At 41.1% G+C, this 22,437-nt stretch overlaps 1 protein-coding gene across 2 annotated transcripts in view; it reads left to right on the forward strand.

Moving 5' to 3' along the window:
* The window catches only part of ARHGAP6 (Rho GTPase activating protein 6), a 344,557-nt gene that overhangs the window by 129,158 nt on the left and 192,962 nt on the right, over positions 1-22,437 (forward strand). The window lies entirely within an intron of this gene.

Here is a 22,437-nt window from a genome sequence, read left to right on the forward strand (position 1 = left end):
TGGCCTTTGTGGCAAGTCTTCTTTTGACAGCCTTCCATGTTGCTTCAACTCAAGACCTTGGGTATAGATTTAACATGTGCCAAGAGACACCTAACTTAGTGAAGTATAAGATACACTAAGTGGAATGTGCCATGGTCAATCCTCTGATTGACATCATGAGATTGACCTTCCTAAGCTGCATGGGGTTCACACTGTTTGTGTATTTTTAGCTTTGCAGTATATATGCCTCCAAGCCTACATCTGTGTTTAGTTCAGAGGTGAAATAAACAGAGACATGCCCCTGAGGCTAACTGGCACGTACCGGCTGGATTTACCACACCACATAGCACTTTACCCTGCATCTCCTCCTGTCTTTGGACATTGAACTTAAGAAGAAAGAAACACAAAGAGAAATAATAACAAAGTGTATGAAAGAAAGAGGTGGCTATGTCACAGCCATCCAGAGTATGTTTTTATAGCATAAACCCAAGAATATGTGTTCATATCAGGGCATACGGGGGACCCTGAGAGTGCAGAGCTTGTGGAGATACTGCTGGAGGACTGTGCTGGGTCCACTGTGTGCTATGTGTATCAGATGTGACAATTGGCTCTAGCAATTTATATTCATGCAGAAGCTTTGATGTGATTAGGACTTTCTAACTTCCATTTTCATACATGGTTCTAGCCTGAATTCACTGTGTTTTGGAGCTGCTTAGCAAGACAATCTAGGTGATTTTCTCTTATTTCAAAGGAGTGTTGATTCATTCAGATGATGAGCAGGATTACATGTGAGCAATATTTACAATATTGAATATTACTTGGAGATGGGTTTGGAAATACTTTTAAGAGTTTCCTGATTGTGTGTCAAGAATGTACACTAAGTACATAAACATGAACTTATCCACCTTCACTCTTTTACATGAAAACAATACAGCCCTTCAAACAAAGTATACTGGGAGATTATTCCACTTCTTGGATGGCTCAAGTCTTTTACTCAGACACGTAGAATAAGTAATATGGCAAAACTTCTTAATGTTGCTAACAGCATTTACAGTTTTGTCACCAGAAAACTTTAGAAGGAAGCACATGAATTAAAAATGTTAGCATATCTCATTTGAAATGACATATTGTGTGAGGAAAACCTTATTTTCAGCTGCAAACTTACTGCCTAGAGTATTTGTGTGCTTTCAAAGTTTTGCTAGCAAATGGGAGATACTTTCATTCCTAATGTACATTTTTTCATTCTGAGGGTTCAGCAGTTTCAGTCTCCCAGACCATATTTCTGGTGCACTGTCTTAGACAACATAAGGCCACATGCTGCAGAAGTTGTGTCACTGTACTGAGGCTCATTCCTACGGGTAATGAATTAATGCTGACACTCATGATCTCTGAACTGTCAGGAAGCCAACTGGTCTATCTGGGTGACATGATTCATATCCAATAAGAATACATTCAAAGAATTCAGGAGTTCTATTCTTAAGTACAGTAGTCTGTTATTAACTATTATTTCAGCCTCTACAGTTTTCTTTTCAGTTCTGTGAGGCATTGAGAAGCATCAGTATTGTCAAAAAGACAATATTAAAAAATGGGATATCTTTGCAGCAAACTTACTCTCCAGGATTTGCAGTTTGATTTTTCAATATTTATGTGGATTTGCAACTCACTTTTTCAAGATTTATGCAAGTACCTAAGGATACTTACTTGAAACTGGTCTCACCAAGGTCTCATGCTTTCTTTATTGCTATGTATAAAATACTACATTTCTTTTTGGGAAAAAAAAATATTGGCTTCTAACATAATTTCTTTAGAAGCAGGTGCAAGAGTTAAGTGGACATAAGATTCACATAGGGCCAGGATAGCTTTCCAGTCATTCCCTCAAGGAAATGATAGCTACGTCTCTAATTATCCCAACCCAGATCCTCCAGTGGACATCTCTGCTGCATTTTGCTGGCATGACTTTAGACATTGACTGAAGTAGGGGCAGCAGACTTGGATGTTGCTGCTCAGGGAAAGCGGTGTCTGGCAGAGGGACAAGATAGACATCTGGGGATAAGAGCACCCAACCGTGATCTGAGCCCACAGGTTCCATTTGCACCCCAAAAAAAGTTGCATGGCTTCTATTTAAATCTGTTTTAAAATTGGTTTTGCAGGTAGCACAACTGCCTGATAGGTATGCTTATTCCACTGAAGTTTTAAACTGGTTTGCTAGTGCTGGTACTGGTGCTTCTGGAAAACTGGTTGAGGGAAACAACCTTCAAAAAAAAAAAAAAAAAAAAGTTTTTCTTCTGTTTGAATTCCTGATATCAGTTTTCTGTAAGCTCAGGCAGAAGCTGGTGCTAGTGGTGGCAGGCTGAACAGGGGCCTGCTGCAGCTCTTGGTGGCACTTCATCATTACCTGTAACATGGAATTACACCATCAATTGGCTTTAATTCACTGCATCTCCTGACTTAGGTAGATCAGTCTAAAATCCTGTCTCTAGTGTGTTGCAGAAGATGCTCTGGCAAACCCTGCTCCAGCAGTCTTAACAAGTTACTGGTCCTTCCCTCCCCATTCCATCTCCCAAATGGAGATAGCTGCCCTCACAGTAGCAGGAGAAGAAAAGTTCGTCAGTTGGGTGGAAACTGTCAAATGTTGGCATAAAGCTACCTTCAACAGCAGTTTTAGCTGGGCAGTCATCATCCTTCCAAATCAGCTTTGGTGCAAGTGCTCCTGCAATGGAAATAACGACAGCTAAGGTTGAAGCAATGCTCACACTCACTTTCTTTGTTCAAACTGGGAGAAGGAGAAGACAGAGAGAAAGGGAAAAGGGGACTGAGTAGTCCCCATTGGAGGACAGGCCTGTTTAGCCTATATTTTTACTCTGTTACAGCTCTGGTTGTTGTGGAAGATGACTTCATGAAGTATTTGCCTGAGCTTTTCCTTTAATAAGACCTTTTTTGATGTATAGATCTTTAATTAACCTTAATGTTTTTATTACCTGGGGAGTTGTTATATACAATGAGTCAGATTAGTAGGAAAAAAATCTGAGATGGGTAAGGAATTGGCTATTGGGGTTATGACAACAATAAGTGCTAAAAGCCAAAATGTTGGCCGGATGAAAGTTAGTAGAGAAATTCCTGTTAGTCTTGGGACCAATCCAATACAATAGACCTTTGGAATAAAAGAATTGTACTAATGAAATATGCTGATCACTCAAAGGTTGGAGGTGTAATCGACAGAAAGGTGGATTAAGATAGCCCTCTTTTAAAGGGAAGAAGGGAGATGGATTATCTTGTAAATCAGCCAAATGGAAGTGGTGTGATATGAGGAACAGAGTGACTTTCTAAGGAGGTGAGATTAAGAGTCTGGCTGTTTGGTTTAGAAAAACAAAGCCTGAGATGATTTGATTGCTACCTGTCTGGAGGATAAACATCAGGGAATGCTTATTAATATTCCAGTTACAGTGCTGTCTTAGTGTATAAACAGATGATCAGAAGGACCCATTTAGACTAGAAATTAGAAAAAATTTCCAACCATCAGAGGAGCAAAATTCTGCAACAGCTTCCCAATGAAAGAAATGGAGATGCTTATGCTTACCTAGTTCTGTCTGCACCCTTGGATAGTTTACAGAAGGTCTTGTGTGATGTGGGTGTTCGTGACAGTAGGAGACTGGGCTTGAGAGGCAGAATTCAATATTCTTTTTCCTGGCTGGGAATATCTGGAAAAAACCCCATTGACGTTATTGTAAATTGTTCATAAGCTACTCAAGCTGCTTACTTCAGAGTGTGATCTTCCCTCTTCTGGTAATTTCATTAGGTTACCAGCAAAGCTGATGTTATTTATCACTGGCTTTCAAAATTAACAGCCTGTTGCTCTGAGCTGAGAAAGGTCACACCTCTCTCGGCTGTTGTTGCAAGCTGTTGACAGAGCTAGTTCAAACACTGTGCCACAGGTATGCAGTGAATCAGAGCTTTGCAAGTGCTCTTTGCAGCTCAGAGGGCTAGGGCTTTACCCAAATTTCTACCAATAATTTTGTGCTTACGAGATAAAATATTCCCATTGCAGGAAAATGTGCCAGGTGTCCGAGTATCTCGAAGTAAGCCTGTATGGCCACGTGGGCTCAGCAGGAGGCTGTTGGCACCCTCCTACCTGAGAGGTGCTGACCCATCTTCTTGTAGGGTGGAACATCAAAGATTTGTGAACTTCAAGCAGGGGCCTTGGATACAGCAAGGTACTGCCAATTGCCATGACCGTAGAGAACAGCCACATTAAAATAACACTTGGATTGGGTTTGAGAGTATTTAGATTGGGCAAACAGCATGTTTATTCTGTGCAGTTTCCAGGACTGCTCATCAGAGAAGTCACAGGTTCTACCTGTGAGTGCAATGGCTCAAAGAGGGGATAGCCGAGCTTTGCTTATTTAGGAGTGAATTGTATTAGTCTTAGTTTTGTTCCTGAATTGATTTTTGTAATTTCTTGACATAATAATCTCTGTGCTTTAGCTGTGGCTGGAACATGTCTCTGGGAACTCTGGTGAACCACTGTGTTTTTTCTTGCCTCCATTCTATACCTATAGGCCTCTTGTTGTATAGAGAAGAAAGTCTTACAAGAGTAGTCCATGGTTTTTTCCAAGGTTTTTCCAGTCTTTTGAGTAGAAGATGTGCCCTGATGGTGTTCTCATCCTAAAGATGATCTCCTTGACTTTCTATTTTTATTATCATTTCACCACACCTCACAGAGATAATTTCTAAAGGATTTTGCTTGGTCCAACAACTGTGCACTCTTACCTGTACCAAACAGTATATTTATGCATACACATGTGTGCATATGTTTAAGAGAACTTTTCGCCAGAGAAATCTTGTATGTTGGAATCAAAATATCCCTGGAGATATATGCAATTCTATTGCAATTCCTGATGGAGGTGAAGCCTGCTTTTTCCTCCTACCCATCCAGTGCAGTAGGTAGGCTACGAACAAGGTAGGCTGCTTGATATGCTGAATGACAGCTATCCAGAGAGGTGGCATGACAGCCTGTTATTTCTCAGAAATATCTATTCAGTGGAAGATGTCACATTTCCAGAATTTCATTCCATTTTAAAGTGGAAAAAAGACAGAAATATGGATTTTTTTATAAGATAGATGCTTACAATTCATACACACCTCTAGTTCTTGAGATTTCTGTGATAACTATAACATGAAGATTGAAGTATTGTATTAGAATTTTGTTGACTGAAGAAAATGAAACATTTTTAAGACTTAATGAGCTCTCTTACTTATGCAGCTCCATATCTATATTCACCTGAGTGATGCTGTTGAAACTATATATGGTAAGGCACCTTAAACAACCATGAATGAAATTAGATACATTTCAAGTGGTTTGAATAAATGGAAAACTATTTTTATTTTTTATAACTGGTCTGGGATTCTAAATTAAGGAACCATCTGTAAATTATAAGTTTTCAAATTAAAATCATGAAAAGATAAGCACGTTGAGAAATTTGTATTTTTTGTTTAAAACCTGTATTAAATATTATTTCAGGGGGGAATGGTGTTTAAAAAAAGCCAATCACTTTCTGTTCACGCCAACTGACTGATCACTCTGATAGCTCGGTTCCCCATATATTTGTGGTTACCTGCAGTCCTGGGTAAGGCTCAGCTCTGACTTTGCTACTTATGCTCAAGATCATTCTGCTTCTGGGTTTCTCTAGACATACACTGTTTTCTGCCTGGGATTTTTTTCAGGGCAACTGTTGTGGATCTTTCTAGAACTCTTTCAATAGTCCCACAGCCTGAACTGAACTGCCCCTCAATTGTGTAGCACCAGATTCAGTTAAATCTAGTTTTCTGTGAGCCTTTGTCTCAGTGCCATACTTGTGGGTAAATGCAGATAAAATCCACATACCTGCTTCTCTGTTTGCTGATGACTTTATATGCTAGTGACGTTACTAATGTTTTAATTTACCACCTCAAAATTTGCTGGGCATGCCCACAAAGACCCAGTAGATCTGATGCTTTCAGGAAATGCTGGATTTATTACATCTACTCTAAGCAGGGACTATGCACATACACCTGGAAAGTCCAAGCTTGTACAATAACATTCTTCACAGCTGTTTCTTGTTTCAAGTGGACTCATTTTGGGTAAGACTGGTTTGCAGTGGGATATTACTGGAAATTATTAAACTTCCTGGGACACTTCACCACCTGGTACTTACTAGACAGGTTACGTTATCAAGGTAAACCCAAATGATGTATCCAGTCTGTTACAAAAGCAGTCGTCAGTCAATCAGGCTTCACACATGCTTCCAGCTGCATGATCACCTTTATTATTGCTTCTTCCTCTGGGCTGTAAAGGAATCATGTTCTCACTCATCACCCCTTCTGACAGTAAGTAAATGAAAAAGCAGCAAAGTGTACACAGTGGGGATACTGTAGCACAGAAGACTTTAGCTTCAGCTTTTGTAAAGTCATCACTGACATCACCACTGCTGTGGGGATTTTTTGTGTGTGTGCACATACGATGTAGCAACCCTAGTGATTAGTGGGCTATTAGCAAAAAAGGGATTTTGCTCCAAATGCTTCCTTGAGCATTGTTGTAAATGTGTCTGTGTTCTAAGGAAAGAAAGAAAGGACCTGACGAGGCAGACTGAGCTTTGCCATGCAACCTTAACAACTGCTTTATAGCTAGCAGCTTTAAGTTGGTCTGAATTTTTCTGATTTTTCTCTGTAGCTTTTAAGCCCTTCTGATAACTGAAAATTGGTGACGGCTATCTTACAATAACTGGTGTGATTTGTCTGTAGAAATACGCTTATTTGTGTGGGAGAGGCAGTGACATTCTGTTGCAACAGAACTGGGTAGGATCCAGTACCTGGGTCCTGCTCAGCAGCCCTCCGTGCTGCTGGTATATGAGTGATTAATTAATGCCTAATAAAAAACTAGCAAAGACCATGCATGATAAGAAACAGCCCTAAAGTTGTTACAGTTTTATAAAGCAACAAAAAGTGTTAAGTTTATTCTGCATGCAGATAGGTGCTTGATTCGTCCTTGCGACTGTCGCTCTTCATTCCTGCTCTGATAGCTGTAGGTTCATATAAATACAAAGTTTCTGCTTGAAGGGGAAGGAGACTTAAAGAAGGATGATGAAGAATTTGGAGATCTGTGACTGATTCACTGTGAGTAGAAACGGAGGATTAGACCATACATAAGGTCTATGTTATCCGTTCAAGGCACTTTAGATACCAGCCAGCACCGAGAGCCTCCCATGGTGGTATTAGACTCCTTAGCAGGTAGGTGCGGATTCATGATTTGTACCATATCAATATGGCTTGCAATTCTTTAACTATTGTTTATGTTAATGCTGGATATGCGTGTTGCATGTCACTGGAAGTGGGCTATAAAGTCTAGGTAATTAAGGCACAGTGTTTTCCTTCCCAGTTCACGTATTTGTGAATCGGCCAGCCTCCCTGGGTCCCCATCCACCCCCCTGGCACCAAAGGAAAAACCCCAAAGGAAATGCATACATATACAACTATTGCTAGTCTAACAATAACAGGCACCAAGATACTATATAATGCTTCACCTCAAAGCAACTCTGTAGGAAATAATGCTGCAGCATTGTGCCAGCAGTGTAGCAAAACTCAAGGTAATGCCTTAGGGATCTCATTTATTTTAAAATTAATCCAGTTTCATTTATTCTCCTTCTCATACTCATGAGCATCGATGTGCATGTGTCACGGTAGTCTGTCTAGTGTTCAGACATGAAGATGTGTGCATCCAGGTGTCCTGGTCAGATAGATTGTCTCCTGGGTTCTTCATAGCTCAATGACTATGTGCAAGTTTCTGACAGGGATTATTCTCTGTTCTCCTTCTTACCTCTTGAGCTGCCAGGATCTACTCACTGTCCTTTGTCTCCTGATCTGGGAGCCCTGCCTGAGGAATGAGTGTCCTGAAGATGTGCAGAGACCTTGGTGATGTGCTAGTCAAGATGCCACCAGCACCTGACACTCTCACAGCCCTTCCTCTGCTGCTCCTGTGCTAGACATTCCCATCCTTTCCCTATCTGTACGGGCCTTAACTTAGCTATTACAGTTCTGCGTGCCTCAAAATACCAGCCTGTGTGCAGTAAGGTGTCGGCATCGAGAGATGCTCTCACTCTGTGCAGCTGTGTTAGCGTAAAGCAGTGACATATTCGAGGTGCGTTAAGACTGAGGCAGGACAGCCCAATCCTCTGGCTGTGCTGGTGCAGAGAGCCAGTATGAAGGATGCAAACTCTTGATGCTGTTTTTGTATCGGCACAGTCGTGTGTAACCTTAGGACAGTCAAGCTCAAGCTTTGATTATACATTTCACCTTAGGTTTCTCATTGTTGAACTTCCTGACTGATCAGCATTCATTTCTAACCTGTGAATGCAACTTCAATGTTTTCTTGTTTTCTGTATTCAGTGCTGTTGTTCAGTTCCTGCTACATTTGCAGAAGTTGCTGTTGTGTTTATGAAGGTACACAATTGGAGTTGCTCAGAGCACCTGAGCTTGGCTTTGCTGCTGGCAGCACAGGTGGTGGTGGGTAATGGACCTTGTTGCATTTGTTGTAACAGCACAGTTGCTGTTGCAGCATGTGAAACATGACATGAAATGGATTTGTTTTCCTCAAAAAAGAATTAGCTTCCCTTGTACACAACATGGCATCTAGAGGGCTTATTCATAGTACACAAAAGTAAAAAGCCCTTTCCTTTTGCTTATAAAACAGCAACACATTTACTTCATATATGTATGGTAATAGCATCTACATGATGCTCAGCAAAATCAAGGCAATAGCATAGCAAATGATGCAACATTTCAGAAGCATAGCAGAGCTCTGTGGGAGCAGAAGGTAGTTTTATTTCAAACAAAACCAATTTCACACACTTTCACCCACTCTTGTATCGATGTACACAAAACCACCACGACAGTGTCTCCAAGTGGTTGTCTGGCATTGTCACATCTGGCCAGGATGACAAACATCAAGGGATGCAGGTGAGTTCTCATCACCTCTCTTAGGTCCCTTACCTTTTTGACCATTCTCTGGTTTTTGGATGTGATGTTTGTACCTTGTGGGACCTGACACAGATTGTGAGCTTTTGTCTCTATCCTATCCCTCCTCCATGAGTCATCAGTAACAGTGCTGATTTATTCGCTGTCTTTTGTCTCCTTGTGTGGGTGTCTTATGTCTCCAACTGTGGTCTTCATATCTTCCCACCTCAGCAGCCCACCCTCATGGACTGAAGAGCAGTGTTTTCTTGATAACGTTAGGTTGAGAGAAGGATAGCCAAAGTCATCATAAAAACCACTTAAACAGTGAAAGTTCAATGACTGAATTGCTCCCTATTTGTAATTATGTATGCATAATTTTAATAGACCTAGCAGTACTGATGAAATATCCTTTAAAATATTAGGCTTAGTAGTACTTTAATGTGGCGCAGATATTATTTACCTGGTTTTACGGAAGAAGAAATGAAGCCATTATCCCAAACCAGGGGTACCAAAGTCTTGGTACCCTTGCCTACCATGACACCTGAAATTAAACAGTGTTTATTATGAGGGTTTCTTGCTCAAGCAATAGCATAAAAAATATCACTGGAGTGTTTGTAATGTCTCTTACTTTAGTGGGATTAGGGAATCAAATTCTGCTTAATTTTTTTTAAGACTAGCTTCTATATTTTAGCTATGTTAATAAAAACTGTATGGTTTTTATGGTTTAGTTATGTTAACAAAACCTGTAGTTTGACGGGTAGGGATATCTCATGGGGCAGGATTGAGACTTTATCTCAAAGGGGTGAAAGGAAAAACTGAGTTTTCCTAGGTTAAAACCTGGTAATGAATTAAATGACTAGAAGGAAAAGATTATTTTTTTAAAAAAGAAAAACAGGTACATTGAAAATATTTCTGACTCTTAGTCTTAAATGTGCTACACCGAAATCCGTCATGATATTTTAATACAGCTTTTATTAATCAGGAGATTACTCATTTTATACCAATGTCCTTAAAGCAGAAATGGTTGTAAAGCTGCACATAATTTTATAATAGAACAGGTACCTTTGCTTCTTTGTTTTGAGAAAATATTAGAAGTCTGAAAGGTCCTGCAAAAGGGTTGTTCTACTCTTGTGGCCTGATTAGGTAAGCCTCAAAGACAGCTTCGGGGAAGAGGTCCTTAAAGTTACTTCATAATTGTCTGTATTTCCAGGCAGCAAAATAATTTATTGGACTTATATAGGGAAGAAGATTGGTCTTATAGCTTTTTATATACTTATCTTGGGTTCATAGAATCATAGTCATTTAGGTTGGAAAAAACCTTTGAGATCATCAAGTCCAACTGTTAACCCAGGACTGCCAAGTCCATCACTAAACTACATCCCTGAGCACCACATCTACATGTCTTTTAAATACCTCCAAGAATGGTGACTCAGCCACTTCCCTGGGCAGCCTGTTCCAATGCTTGACAACCCCTTTGGTGAAGAAATTTTTCCTAACATTCAGTCTAAACCTTCCCTGGTGCAACTTGAAGCTGTTTCCTCTTGTCCTGTCAATTGTTATCTGGGAGAAGAGACCAACCCCTGCCTACAGCCTCCTGTCAGGTAGTTGTAGAGAGCAATAAGGTCTCCCCTCAGCCTACTTTTCTCCAGACTGTACAAGACTGTGAAGAGAATGTACTTTGAAATTCTTTGTAGTCTCCCTTGCTTATTCCAAGGAGAAAGTTCATCATTGTGTAGACAAAAGCCAGCAGAGCTAATTCCTGGTGTCAGACTCTGCCTGGTCATTCATTCTTTGTTTTATAACTGGGCTGATGGTAATGCCAATGTGTATCTGGTCACAGTAGGATTAGGAGCAAGACTTGGGAAAGCAGGCAGTGTTGCCCCGGCTGGGTAGTGGGACATGCAGTGGCTCCTAGGTCAGCTTTGCTGCTCAGGGTTGAATGATCATTCCTGTGGGGACACAGCATTTGCAACAGTGTGTCCAGCTCAGGATGCAGCTCTGGAGAAACATGGTGACTGAAACTTGGTGCAGCCCTAATACGTGAGCCCCCAGGAAGCACAGAGATAATTTTAAATCAGCCCTATCCATTTAACCACCTTTCTCTTTCTGTCAGCACCTTTGGAACGTTCTGCAATATTGGTTATTTTCCTTTTGTCAAGTGGTTGCTTTATATTTGTAAAAATATGTTTTATGGTGCACATAGAATTGCACTGAAAAAACCTAGGCCAAAGTAATGGGGTGGTTTTAAAACTAAGCACTGTGAAGTTGCAAGGCTGAATATGTTGCTACCCACAAGGCCTGCTAGCAGGATGCTACCCCCACACATGCCAGCTCTGCTGGGAGAGCAGTCCTTGGGATTATTTCCTAGCCCACTTTTATCAAAAATCATCTGGATTAGCCAAAGAAGTTTTCCTGGTGGCACAGAGAGATATTCTTAATCGGGGGGGAAAAAAAAAAGTTCCTTTATACACATCCACCTGCCCTTGTGTTTCCTCAGTTTTGCATGTAGAGCCAGGTTAGCCAAAAGCCAGGGATCAAGTTAGCTTGAGCCATTTGGGCACGAGTTGGGAAGTGTTTGGCTGAGCCAGTGATCCCGCAGGCCTGGAGGGGCTGCCACCTCCTGGAGAGGGGCTGGGAGGGACCACTTAGGAGGGGTAACTTCTTCCTCCAGAGCACCTCAGTCCACAGAATCCTCCTGAAATCCACTCAGTGCCTTATGCCTCTTCCCTGCTCCATCTATTTTTACTAGACTTTACCAATTTAGAAAGGATGTTTTGACACACCTGGTGTAAATGCATTGGCCTCTAACTTCTAGAAATAGTCACATCTGTCCAGAAACTGTGTGCACAGGTTAGGCCTCAGGTAGCATCTTTTCAATTATAACTTGAAATACTTGTGTATCTGCACACTGTATCAGCATCTTCAGTAAGTTTTGTTCTAAGGATTGAGTGCACAGTGGTTTTGAGGCAATTATGACTGTGCTATCACTATGGAAATGTCAGACTGATATACTAACTGAAACAGAAAGCAAAGAAATATTTTAATTTGCTAGTCATAAAGCCGTCACTTTTCTTGAAGAGAGTTGTGTCCTCTGTGAAAGTGCATGAGCTTGTTCCCATGACCCCTTTCTCCTCAGCATCCTTATTCCATCCTCTCTTACTTGCACATCCTCTGTCCCTGCACCCTGTGATCACTTCATCCACAGAGCCCGTGGAGGGGATTGTCAGGAACCTTATGTGGACTTCCTATAGGGGAAAAAGTTGCTGAGGCTGCTCCTGGACTAGCTCATAGCTGTATTTGTCAACGTATACCTTTTTTGTTTGGAAGAGCAGTACACTGCAAAAAAAGTGGTCAACCTTAAACTTGCACAATGTCTTTTACAACTATGGTTTCACTTTGAGAAATCTACTGTACATCGTTTCACTTTGTGCAAGGTATGTCATTTCTATGCATGGGAGCACTGCACATGGATGTCATTGGGACCCAGTCTGTCCCCAGCCTATGCTCTGTGCACCTCTGCACCTGCTCTTCTAGTTCATAGTCTATGAGCAGGGAGAACAGCAGCATTATTTGCAAGATCTGAAGTGTTTTATTCTCTGTGTTGATCATTGGCTAAGTACACGTCAAGACAGCCTTTTGGAAAGACTGGAAAATTCTGTGTGCCCACTGACTGTTCCTAGTGGGCTAAGTTAAACCTTCTTGATTTCTGAGTAAGAGTTTCCATGGAAAGTTGACAGTGATCTGGCTGTTGGGCTTGGCTGGTATAACTTTAGCATGTTAGCTTGCATTTCTGAAACAAACAAATATGGTAAATTAACTAACACAAATCTCCTCCTGAAAAATCCAGTGTATCGAGCAAAAAGTTTGGATGAAAGACCCAGTATGTATTCAGGTTTCCAAGATTGTGCCATATTATAAATCCTCTCCTACTTTTGTTACTGCTCCACGTTTGTGTAATCAGTGTGAATTTGGAAACCCTTCCAGGAGAGCTGATGGAACAAGAAAGCCACATGATGGACTGCTGTACAAACCCCACTGCTCTGGAAGTGGTTTTTTCACTATATCTTTAAGCACTCTTTGCTTGGGAGTTATTTGTGTCCAAATAACACTTTCCCACTCCGCTATCATCTGTGTTTTTTGCTCACTGGTGATTTCATAGTGATTACTTCTTGCTTACTTCAAGCTTTAAAGTATTTTCTTGCTGCCGTTGCATCCACGGATACAGCACAACTGGGATGCGTGCTGCACCCTGTCAGACACACTCAGCAGGGTTCATCTCTGAGTTTTATGCAAAGAGACATTAGAGGATGCTCTCCTTGCAGCAACTATGCAACCCCAGAAGATGGAGTGGCAGAGAAATGTATCTTGAGAAGAAAAAAGCATGGCATTTCAGATCCTGTGTTTAATTTGGGAGCTGGCAGTTAGCATAAGCACCCGTTAGCTTGGAAACTGAACAAATGTGCTATGATAATTAGTGAGAAACAAAGAATATGGGACCCCTGAGTACCATTTTAATTAAAATAATTTTTCAAAGAAGAACAACATTTTAAATGCATGCTGTCTTGGCAGCCCTGAGAGGAATATTAGTAGCAATATGAACTAGAAACTGACAGTCACCTTTAGAGAAAGAACAGCTCAAATTGGTGGGCACAGTCAGATATGCCCTTTCCAGATCCATGTGGAGCTCTAACGAAGTTACTGCCCTGCTCTCAGGAGTTAGTGATTTCTCAGCTGAGTAACTGAACATGTGAACAGTTACACTTTGCTGTGATAAAATGAGTTTGCTTAAATCCCCCAGCTGAGGGGGTGCTGATTTCCAACTGAGGTGAAGTAGGTAACAGCTGTGGCCAGTAGCTTTTAAACAGCTCTCCCTTGATTGCTTATAATTGCCTAGTTATAGTTTAGGAAAATTAAAAAATATGCTTCTACTTAAAGTTAACACATGTTGGAGTTGGGGCTGCTGCCATTAAATCAACTTTTATAAATAACAAAGAAAATGCATTCCTTTTATTCTCAAACACTGCTAGATCTGTTTCCATCAATTGCAATATTTTATGTTAAGTCAGAGCAATAAGTGCTAAAACGTAGAAAATACTGGCATCCAGAACCAAGATTCTAGGGCAGCTTCTTTTTCATTTGTTTCATCAAAAATTGGCAAGTGTATGAAAGAAAATATTTATCTTTGTTGTTTGTGATTCCAAGAGCCCCCTTGTCTACTTATCCAGACTTTTTCTTCATTTTTGCTGTCAGTCATCACATCTGTGTCTTTTCAAGCCTTTGCTGGATGACCAGTTGCTGGGGTTGTTTTGTTTCTGCTTTCCAGGGACCCCTTACTCGGGAGCCTCCAGCTTTGAAGTGTCAGTGCTAGTAGGAAGCCTAAACTTAAACAACATCAGTTTTGTCATGTCTTTGTCCAAAGGCACCCTGACAGCTCAGAGGCTTCTCTGCTCATTTTTTACATACTGACCTGCCCTAAAATCTAGATGTTTGGTTTATGTCACCATTGGTAAAATCAATCATTGCATGTTTATCCAAAACAATCCTGTTATACTTCAATAATAATTCCTGTTTTCCCTGTTGATACTGGGACAATCTCTGGTACGATGTGGTGAGTTGGTAAGAATTACACTGTGACAAAACCCCGTAAACATATAAAAACTGTCATTTGTGTAAAAACACACACAAACTTCTGTTAGCTGAAGGCTTGGGTTGTGCAGCTATACTCCTTGAAGAGTGTTTGTGTCATTGTTTAATTACATAGATATATATGTGCGTATATATTTGTGTGTATAAACCCAGCATTTTGACATGGACGTACTTTGAGATGACAACTACAAAGGTTTAAAAACCACATAAGCCATAGCATTCAACTCTTTCATAATCAAGAATTCAAGTCACATCTCAGAAACACTGTTAGCTCATGGTTGCGAAGCTGGATGAATCACTGCTGTCAGCAGCAGAGCAGTCCAGGTTGGGGAGGTTTTCTGTTTCTGCTGCCTCCATGGCAGAGGCAGATGTGAGAGCAAGGAGTGAGAAAGAGGGGCTGAGGACCTCAGTGGCTTTCTCTGGGACTGGACAAGGTCTGTGATGGGAGGAAAAGAGACCATACTAAAAAGGGCTGGATTAGTAAGGGGAACAGTTGTACCTGAAATACAGGGACATGTTTAGGTCAGTATTTTGCCTCTGTGATAAAAATAGGGAGGGTGGAGGCTGCCCCAGAACTGAACACATCCACTGAATCCAACAGGTACATTAATGAGCTGCATCCCACAACACGTATCTTGGAAGTAATGCATGTCAAACTGGTCAGTAATTGAGGGAAAATTACCCTTTACTGGGGATTTAACAGATCTGACATTTGTTAATATGCAATGAGCAAGGCTGATGCCATAGAAAATAGAGATCCATGGAAAATTGAGTGAATCACTGTAACTGTTAATGGGTTTCCCAAGAATCTCCTTTATGCCTGGTAAGAACCTTTCTTTTACTAGTTTGAAACCATCAGAACAGTTTATCTGCCCTTTGGGGGTTATTAACATATAACAAGAACATCAAGATAATATCAGGAGCACGGAATGAGGAATAATAATTTAGGGATTAAAATGTAATAGCCTCAGGGGAACATGTGGACTGGGGACTGGATAGAGTGGTAAACCAAATATTACTGGGGGTTTTCTTTCCAGCTATGCCACAAATGGCTTTGTGGCCAAGAATCCCATTTAACTTCCCTGTGCATGAGTCTATAATGAAAGTATTCATGTTTGCCTATTTTAAACGTGTGTCAGATCTTTGCTAATGAAAGACTTTGGGATATTAGAGTCTAAGATATTAAAGATGTGCGAGGTTTATCATAGTATCTTAGCCACAAATATCTCCATACACAAAAAGCTAGCATGGAGTTGACCCTGTTTCCTGAATGAAGCAGTGCTTTGTTTTGTTAACACGTTGCCCTTCTTTCATTCAGAAAGATTTTTCCATAGCAAAAGAGCGCTTTTAGGAAATGAATATTTATGAATGAGTGTCTTAAATTATATTTATTCCATTCCACCAACCTCATAGCAAAATGAGGATCTGGCAGAAAATGTCTGTATTGCTTCAGTCTATGTCATTCACTTGGACTACAGGATTTTTGCAACAGGGAATATCCCTGACTCTGTGCATAGCAAATTATCTTTTCTGAGCACTTCATGTGTTGCTTTAGTATAGTAACCATGTGGAGGATCAAAACAAAGGGATTACAGGAAGAGAGGGATTTGAAGCTTGATGTCCTATCTGTTCACACATGCATATAAAACCTGTGTTACTGCTAAATTCTTGGGACTATTTTTACAGATAAATCATGAGCTATATGTAGGCAAGTTGACTGATAATACTTCTAGCAAGAACAAAAAAGTGAGTGTAGCTGCAGTTTTAACTGCAATGGATTGATAGGCATTAGTTGCCTTTATACTGTAGCAAAAATATGGCATCTGTGAAAAGCAATTAAGAAAAAGTAATTTGAGTACACAGACATAATCAAATAGAAAACTAATGGCTTCACATTTGAAAGAATTTTTTTTTAAAGTGACAATGGAAGCATTTAGTGAAAGGGCATAGTATTAGTGTGATCGTAAATGTAGTGCCTGGGACAGGCTGACATGGTTGTAATGAAACTTGGATTTAAAAGCTCCTTGGTTCTGCAGCTAGCTGTGAAAAAACACAGTGAGGGGAAGAAAAACATGTCTGGACCTTCTGTGGATGGGTATCTGGGTTTTTTTTCTATGCATGAAGCAGTTGAGAACAGAGGATTTGTCATTTCTTTTGTCTTCTCAGTCAAAGTTTGTATCATTATAACTGTGTAATTTAAGAGAGAACAGAAAAGATACTAAAAATTTCTTAACCAGTTCAGAAATGAAAGATTTAAGCCGTACATTTTCCACTGAGTTTTGGAAGCCACTGGAAAAAAAAAATCAAAAAAGTCTAGTGTCTGTCCCACAGAAAATGTGGGAGCAAACTCCATTTTTGCCACCATATTGCCACAATAAGTAACCCAGTGTTTCAATAATAGGTCATGACAGTATGAAATTGTTGTCACAGAGGCCAGATATAGTTTTTGAGTAGAATTTAGGATGCCCACTGACTTCACTTGTTTGAAAGCTGAGTATTGATTTACACTTACCCTGTCTCACAGGAAAATACCACAGACCTCCAAACTTACTAATCAACTGAAAACATGTATTTGTTTTCTAGATATGCTTTTTAAATTCCCTCTTCTGTTATTGTCTGACATTATAAGAGTGTTGTTATCTCTGTCCTGTTTTTTTGGGATATGCCTTTAATACCAATATGACAGAAATCAGCTGAGTGTATAAGGATGGATATCTGAAAGAAGTGAAGAGCTGAAGAATCTTTATTTAAGAATCTGTTGCCTCTGTAATTCTGAATGTCTTTTGCTAGTCTTTTTATTTAAAAGTCAGAAATGCAAAGCCTTTGGTAAAGGTTATACTGTTAGCTAAATAAAGTATAGGGTTGGCTGAAGTTAAGATGCCTCTGTGGCTGTTTCCTCTTCTGGCCCCTTACAGTACCCACCTGCTGCTGAAAAACAGAGCTTTTAGTTTCTGAGTTATATTTTTGCTCTCTACTCTACTGGGGCAGTTTGGAAATGTAATTTAATGTAATGAGTCACAAGCTCAGTTTCATCACATGAAGATCAGGTGAAAACAGCCAGCAATTATGCCAAGCAATTTTGTCCCACTCATCTCTCCAGCTCCCTAGCTCCTTCTCTCCTTTCAGTCAGAGTAAGTCACGTTATGCCAGAGATCTGGAAGCAACTTTTGGGCACAACTGATTCCTGTGTTCTCTTCATAATAGGCCTGCTTGGTGCTTAAATTTAAAATAAATTTACAGATATTAGCTGAGCTGTGCACTGCTGTTGTGCCTGTTTGATTATACCTGTGGGACAAAGGCTTGAGCAGCATGCCAGAGCCACAGGTCCCTTCAGAGGATCAGGTTCTGCTTTGGTGGAGCTATTAATCTCTTAGCAGTAGAGAAGTGCAGTCCTCCTCGCTGTCAAAGAGAGGATCCCAGTGCCTTACTGTAAATGGGCCCAGAGGAGAGGAGGTGTTGGTATACTCCTGGAGTCAGCATGGTGAAAACAGCAAAGTGGGAGCATTACAGAATGCATCTCAGACATGCAGACATCTTGTTTTCATTATATATTTCAGAAACACTAATAATTTAATTTTTTTTGTGTTGCTTAAGAGGGAAGTGATACAACTTTTCTCTACAATTATAAATCTCCAAGTGTGGCCTAGGTAACACAAGCTAAATGACCTTAACGTCTATGCCCTTGACAATATACTTGCAGTGCTGCTGTTGATTTATGCTCTTGTGTTTGTCCTGTTTTACAAATGCAAATATTTTCACAGGTATTTAAAAAGCCACATCCCTGTTTTATGTAAGATATATCCATCCCTCACCATTCTAGTTATACAGATTAAAGCCTGTAAAAAATTTATGCTTGAGCAGAGCAGCACACAATAAATAAATAAATCACATATCTAATAATATGTCCAGAAAAGAGCCTTTTAGTTGAATAAATACATCCATAACATTTTTACAGATCATTGCTGCATCAGACTCCGTGCTGGTACTCTGCCTCTTCTCTCTCCAGCTTTCCCCAAAATTGAATAAAATAGCAACAGACTTGACCTAAAGACCAGAATTCTTTGTGTTTAGGAAATGACATGGACAAAATTAATGGACCCCAAGAATATAATTGTGAGCATATGTGGGTTTGATCTCAAGCCCCAGAATTGTCCTGGTTTCTGGAAGGTCTCTAGCACGGGACAGGTTCCTGAGCAGGACCGTGCAGTACCATAGATCTTCCCCGGCATGCTGAGTGGTTAGTGCAGACAAGTGCTGTGTTGTCTGGATGCAATGCTGGAGAAGGTACTCAAGCCACATATCAAACTGCTGTGGATGCTTTTCAATTGCTGCAATTAAGATGAACAGGCCAATTCAATGTAACATATTGTATGGAGATGGCTGGCATGTTTCTCTGAAAATAAGATCTGTCGCTTTTAAGTATAAACTATTCTGTGCAACCTGAATTGCACATGCCAGGTCTTATTTAAAAGGCACAGCCTGAAAGCATAGCAGCAGGAAAGAAATGAGAATGTCGTCATTCATTTTAGCTTTGAAGTCTAAACAACAATTTAAATATCTATTATTGATTGTCTACAGAAAATTGGAACATCAAGCAAATGGGTTTATTCCAGTTTAGCTGGAAATGCTGATATTTGCTCAGTTGACTGTTGTGTGTGTGCATAAGTCTGAGCCAGGCCAGTGGTATGAATAACAGTGTCATAAAACCAGTCTAGAGCACTGGCCGTGTTCTGTTTCACTTTCTGAGGATAGCTGCAAGAAATTAATTGAGTTCACTAGCCAAACAGTTCACCTTTAATATTAGCTTTAAAAAGCACCAAATGTATCATTTTTACTGGAAAAAAAAAGAATACATGCTCTAATTATCTTTCCTTTTAACCTCTGTGAATATGAGTATTGTCTTCACGTTGTCTAGGAAATGGATGCAGAGATGCTGCTGCCTGTGTTGCCTCCAGATGCTGCTTGGGTTTGGTACTTCAGGATAAGACTGGGATGCTTTGCATGTGCAAGTTAGGACTTCCACACCATGTGTCACTGCATCATGTAAATGTCCCTGCTTGGATCTGTTCTGGTTTGGGTGTGAACACTGTGTTGTGTGGCTCTGTGTGGCACACAGTGAAATGTACTTTCTCTGTCTTACTCTCCATTTATCTCTTCCCCTGGGGCCATGCCTGGGGCCAGCCTGGCCACCCTGCAGGGTGGGGTAGGGGCAATTAGGAGTGCATGGGGGCACCCCCTGTTGCCTCCATCTCCTACCCTTTCCTTATTCCACAGGCTCCTGTGAACGTTGCACCAGTGCACCTGGTCCACTGGGTGCCCAGTGTCTGGGGTGAGGCTGGGTGAAGCAGGTGGCAGGATGCATTTTCCCCCTGCCCTCAGTTTTCACCATGCTGAGTGTTGCTCCCTGTGCATGCGGCTGTAGGCATGAGGCTGGCGATGGAGGGGAAAGCATCGGTGGGGAGGAGGCATTTTTCCCCATTTGGCGTTTGTCCTTTTTCTTAACCTGTTTTAGTTTTGTGTAATGGGAAGGCAGCTTATGGCATGCCAGGGGCTGCCAGGGCACTTGACCTGCGCTCAGTCTGCCAGCCAAAATCCTCCGCTATGCTCGGTTCCTTGTCAGACACGGTGCTTCAGGTCCCTTGCAGCTGGGATGTTGTGTGGCTACATGTTTGGAGGGGGCCCACCACAACGAAGTCCTCATCTTGATTACACCTCTGGTGTCGGAGTAGTGCCGACATCCTACCCACTGCCAGGGTTTTACTGAGGGAGATGAAGAGGAGCGACAGCTTTTGGGGTGGTGCAGCCTGGCAGCACTGCTGCAGCTGCTGTGGCGGGTCCCTCCTGGTGATGGCCAGGCTCTGCCTGCCTCCAGCAGAGAGAAATGCCTGTGTCAGTGCACATGTGTTTCTCTTTTCCCCAAGTTAATGAGCTTGTGACCCCTAACGGAGATGCTGCTGTTGTAATGGGTGCTTTTTGTGGTGGCGCATGTAGCTTTTGGCACCACATGGGCAAGTATGGCTGCGTATGTGGAGTATCAGACACATTTGCTTTCTCCTGTTGTGCTCCATTAAGATTAAAAAAAACCCAACAAACAAGGAGTACTTTGGTAATTCTTATATAAAAAACAGATGCGTACAGTTGTTAGCTCACAACTGTAACTCTGTGGTAAGAGGCAATTGTTCCAAGAAGGGGTCTCACGGAAGCAGATAGGGCCGGCTCCTTTAGAAACCCTGTCAGTGCTGTGATGCTGTGACATGGTGCCAGCACCAGCTGATAAGTACATCGGCTTCTGGCAGGGGAGCAACAGAGAGGGTATGGTTTGAACCACGGACTAGTTTTAACAAAAAAAGCATCTTTTTGTCTTACTCCTGTTCTTTGTACTCTTTGTACCATGGTATTGTCATTATACAGAATGGGATTTTTGACCTATTAAGTGATACAGTTGCCATGTCTATATTCAGTAAAAAGGAACAAATTAATGGGTGTGACCACAGTTTCTGTGCAGCTGAGGCAGACTGCGGCATGGCCAGGAGTCTCTTATATCTGTGGTGAAAGAACAAAATTTAGCCAAAACATTTTAGACCGTTAGCAGTTACAGTACAACATTCTGCCATTAAGACTCTTTAAAAATCAATAGCAAGGTATGCACTCATTTTTGTGCAGAGAAGGTTACAATTTTCCTACTGCAACAAAATTAGCATTAAGAGCTGACTTCACACAGACATTCGTATGCTGGCATGAGTCATGAACTTGAAAAGGAGTCTGCCTAGGTAATTAATTTTCTCTGCATTCTTGCAGATCTTGTTATTTGCTCATGTATTTTTTTAAAGGATACTTTTAAGATTTATTTTAACAATAAGACTTTGGGCTGAATTTAATTTTAATAGTACTCTTCAGCATGACCTGCAATACAGGAGATGGTGGAAATTCAGTTCTGTATTGATGAGAGTTTTGTGCTTTAAGTACTTGCTTGGCATTGGGTGGATGTGCCACAGAAGACCAACCCATGTGTATGAACTTTCACAAGTTGTTCCGTGCTTCAGCTGCCATCTTTAAATGGGGCTAATTATATTCATTGTAGAAATGTCCCGAGAGTTGAAAGTCTTTGTAAAGAAGCTCAGTTTCATGATGGCAGAGATTCCCTGAGCAGTGATCGGAAGTGTCGCATATCACGAAGCTGTGATCCTGCAGGGATGGTGGAAGTGCCATTATACACGTACGGAGAGAGCAGAGTCATTTATCTCATTCTTCTCTAGCTGTGGCAGTGAGGAAAACAAGCACGGGCTGGTACCAGCACTAACTCTCATAGCAATCACCTATTTTCCTCTGGAAATCTCAGCTGGGGACACTCCTTAAAGTGTTGGGAGATGCCCTGAACTTAAGACAGCACTGCAGAGCCCTCTTCTCTCCACCATCATTATTACTTCTCTTACCGGTACTGGCCTGTAGACGAGAAAAGGTTCAAAATATGGGGCAGAATAAATTGGACCTCACAAGTGCCATCTCATCAGGCAGCGTTCAGTTGATGCTGAAGGTCACCTGAAGGCTGATAAACACAGTCTGTGCACGAGGCAAATGAGAAGTTAGTTTGCATCCCTGTGAACCTCTCTTTTTGACCTGTTTTGATGCAGTTTAGATACCCATCTAATTGTGCTGGCACAAAGCTTCTGAAGGCTTTCAGTGGCGCTGCCTTATTACTACAGGTGCAAAACAGTATCCACAAAGAGGCAGCAGATTCAAAACATGCTCTCTGCCGCTGAGCACGTCACTGGTGTGCTTACCATGTTGAGCCTCAGGAGTACAATACTCAATTTTTGGGATATAAGA

Source organism: Falco punctatus (assembly GCF_963210335.1).
Source record: "Falco punctatus genome assembly, chromosome: 2".
Lineage (NCBI taxonomy): Eukaryota > Metazoa > Chordata > Aves > Falconiformes > Falconidae > Falco > Falco punctatus.